Source organism: Parus major, chromosome 1, assembly GCF_001522545.3.
Source record: "Parus major isolate Abel chromosome 1, Parus_major1.1, whole genome shotgun sequence".
NCBI classification, from domain to species: domain Eukaryota; kingdom Metazoa; phylum Chordata; class Aves; order Passeriformes; family Paridae; genus Parus; species Parus major.
Window position 1 is genome coordinate 80,543,990 of NC_031768.1, and position 3,359 is coordinate 80,547,348.

Genomic DNA, 3,359 nt, shown 5'->3' on the forward strand with positions numbered 1-3,359 from the left:
ATCGTGTCAGAGGTCAAAACAGGTGATCTAGTGATCTTCTGACCTTCTAATCTTAATTTGATCTTCTGATCTTAAACTCAGTGCCAACAAGTGCTCACATTTCAGTTACTAACAGAGCTTTCAAGTCCATGTTTTGCTTTTTCTTTTCTATTGAACCATTTCATTTTTGCCATGTAACCAACATGCTACTGGGAATCTATCAGAGCCACAATACTGACTGTTTAAAAAAACCTCTCAGCCGTTATAATTCTGGGCATGCAAGTGATATTCTCCCACTCATGTCCTAGTCAGTGACTGTACCATGTTTGAACCACACTAGCTCTGGGGGGGAAAACCCCACGTCTGGAAAAAATAGAGAAAATTAATCTGAAGCTTTCTGACAACTGATATTTTTTTTTGTCATTTCCAGGGCCTAACGAGAAAATGAAGTTCAAAAGAAAATGTCAGTGGAATGTCTCTTTTTGGATCTTCTTGGCCTAAGCTGGACTGGGAAGAGCTGAAAAGCTTTTTTTCTGGAACAGCTGATTGTGAGTTTTTTTCTGCAGCTTGCAAATCAAAAGTACAGATAAATGAAGGCAAACATCCCAGTGGTGGCCTGTTTGAGACCTGCCTGCATCAAGTCTTTGAGAGGTGTGTTGTTTACCACTGGCACATTCACTGAGGCAAACTACAGCTGTGTTTTCCCTTTTACAAAGGTACCTCTCCAGCACACTTTTTTTTTTTTTTATGTCAACATCTTCTCTTGTCCTTTAAAAAAAACCCCAAACCATTTGGGTCTTTGTTTTTACAGAAAAAAACAAACTTGAAGATGGAATATTTGAAATTCCCATGAGGCAAATGTGAAAGAGAAACTCTTATTTTGCAAATCTGCCTATGTTGCATGAGCCAATCCACATTTTTTGATGAGTGGAGTTGCCAGCAATGCATGCCAGGTTGGTTTTGAATCTGATGTGCTTCCCTTGGGCATCTAGTGCTCCTAATTCAACAGCAAGGAAGAAAAGAGCCAGGACCACTTTTATTCTGGGAAAGGGCCTACAAAAAGCAGCACAGCTCTGCATGCAGATCTGGATATTATTGTGGAAATTAAACTAGTTATTCATAGCCAAATTTCACCTGCAATGGATCAGCATTACTTGTGATTAAAGCTAGTATGTTTGTTTTGCCAAGTCAAAGCTGTATGTTGTGTTTTTCCTCTTAAGTATGTATTTCAGTATTTCTGTGTATCTCTGTCACAAGATAACTGAAGAGCCAACTTCCATCAGATGAAAGACTGTCCTTGGCAAATCTACTGTGTTCCAAAATACAAAATAGCAGTCTATTCAATAACAGCTTAGGCCTTTTTTTTGTTTCAAAATTCAGCTATCTAGAAAATATTCAAATCTAAATCAGGAGAGAAATGATCACTTGCATTCATTAGGACCATGTGTGCCAACATTCCTTTTAATATATTACTTTAACCTGAAATGTAGTTCCTAGCATCTCACTCAGTAGGTTTACTGTGTTCCAGTCCAGTGGCTCATGCACTAGCTCTGACGGAGTTGTGCATCCCAACTGTTTTCCTGGATATATTTTCTTTGCAGTAATAAGGTGATTTTTTGGCTCTTAAACCAATGAAAGCTGCAGAATGAGATAATAATGTTATAAACTGAACCCATATTAGTGATAGCAAAATGGATAAGGGGGAGAGAAAAGAATGGGAAGTCATGAAAATGCATAGGGGATCAGAAATCCTGCTCATGGTGTATTACTGTTCACTCCAAAGTGAGTACAGAAGTAACCCCAACTGTTCCATACCCAGTGTTCTCATCTCCTCATCTCTCTTCCACAGAGCTGGACTCCTCCAGCCATTCCCAAAGATATCCTCAATCTCTTTGAGACTGAGTCCCCATCACAGCCAAGACCAAGAATATAGACCATTCATTCTCGTTATTCACCTGCCTTAATTTTGTTTTTCATTTCCTCCCATCTACTCCATATTTTCTGTGACATTCCCATTACCCATGGCCCAGTGCATAACTCCTATTACTGCTGACACTTCTGGGTTACTTCAATTCTGTTTGCCAGAAAAGATTGTTCCCTAAATGTTGCAGGGAACATGACAGAATTGGTTATATACAAAATATATAATCATATAAAAAAATTCAAATGGAATTTATACAATGTTCTCCATTTTTTCTTGTTAAATATAAGGCAATTCTTCACTCATTAAAGAATAATTATCGGTTGCACATATCTGATGAAGGTCCTCAGAACTCTGCTACTTGCAACCATGGATCTCAGTTCATCAAGACATCTTGTAAAAAAGAAGCCAAAAGAAAGATTTTTAAGTTGCTGAAATATAGAATAACCCATCTCTTAAACCAATATGGCTTAATTTTCAGGTCTGGTGTCTAAATAGTACATCTTTAAGCTAGACCACTGATCAATGAAATTAGCTACTGCAGCCATGAAAACGACAGAAAATTTTTGAAGGGATATATAGACAATATTCTATGGTTTGTATTTCCTTTCTATTAAACCCTTTTCTCACACCCTAACTGTTTGTGACTAAATAATGACAGCAAACTATAACTCTGATTCTTCTTGATTATTGATTGACCTGTTTGGGTTGGTTGCTTCCATTTTAGATACCTGTGGTACCCTGGTTTTACAGAAAGGAAGGGTTTGTTTGACACACAATCAGCCTGCATTTCTTCCTCTGCTAAAGTTTTATATGGACACCTCAGAGCAGCTCTAACAACTTCGAGGGCCTCTGCATTTCTGCCCAGCATCAGTGCAGCTTTGGGAAGGACACACCAGCACTTCTCACCAAATCCACCGCTACCAGCCCGCAGCTCTGGCTGCAGCTTCCATTCTTTCCTCCACTGGGAAAGTAGTTCAACATGAGTCAAACAGAGGAGGAACAGAAACAAGCTGGTGGTTAGGGTACTATCCTGGGCATCAGGAGTCATGGGCACTACTCCCCTTTCCTGGGATTTGCTTCTGTATTTGCCAGTAACCTTCAAAAAAGAAGCAATGGCTGGGAGCAGACCAGGACCTGCCTGCTCCCAGAAAAATATGGGCCTGATTAATTCTTAGCATTTTTATACATGTGACAGCAGTGTTGAGCATCACAAAGGCTGGAGAAAAACTGGGGGGGAAGTTAGCAAAACAACTCGGTGATCAGTGCTGAATAGCCTCGGTGGTCTACAGGGAAATCTAACCTATTAATCCTTGCTTGTAAGACAAAAAAATTTAACACTTCTTTTACCTCTAACAATCTGTCCTTAGGAAAAAGGCCTCAGTAAAGGAGCTCCATCAACAAAAAAGTCCCGGGAAGGCATCCACCAGAGGGAGTTCCATGAATGCATCAAACCCAG

The 3,359-nt window shown here is 39.6% G+C and overlaps 1 long non-coding RNA gene across 1 annotated transcript; it reads left to right on the forward strand.

Moving 5' to 3' along the window:
* Positions 1–412: 412 nt before the first annotated feature.
* Positions 413–1,166, forward strand: LOC107199841. The gene is made up of 2 exons (XR_004496551.1): positions 413–695; positions 791–1,166. It is a non-coding gene; the product is annotated as an uncharacterized LOC107199841 (long non-coding RNA).
* Positions 1,167–3,359: the final 2,193 nt, after the last annotated feature.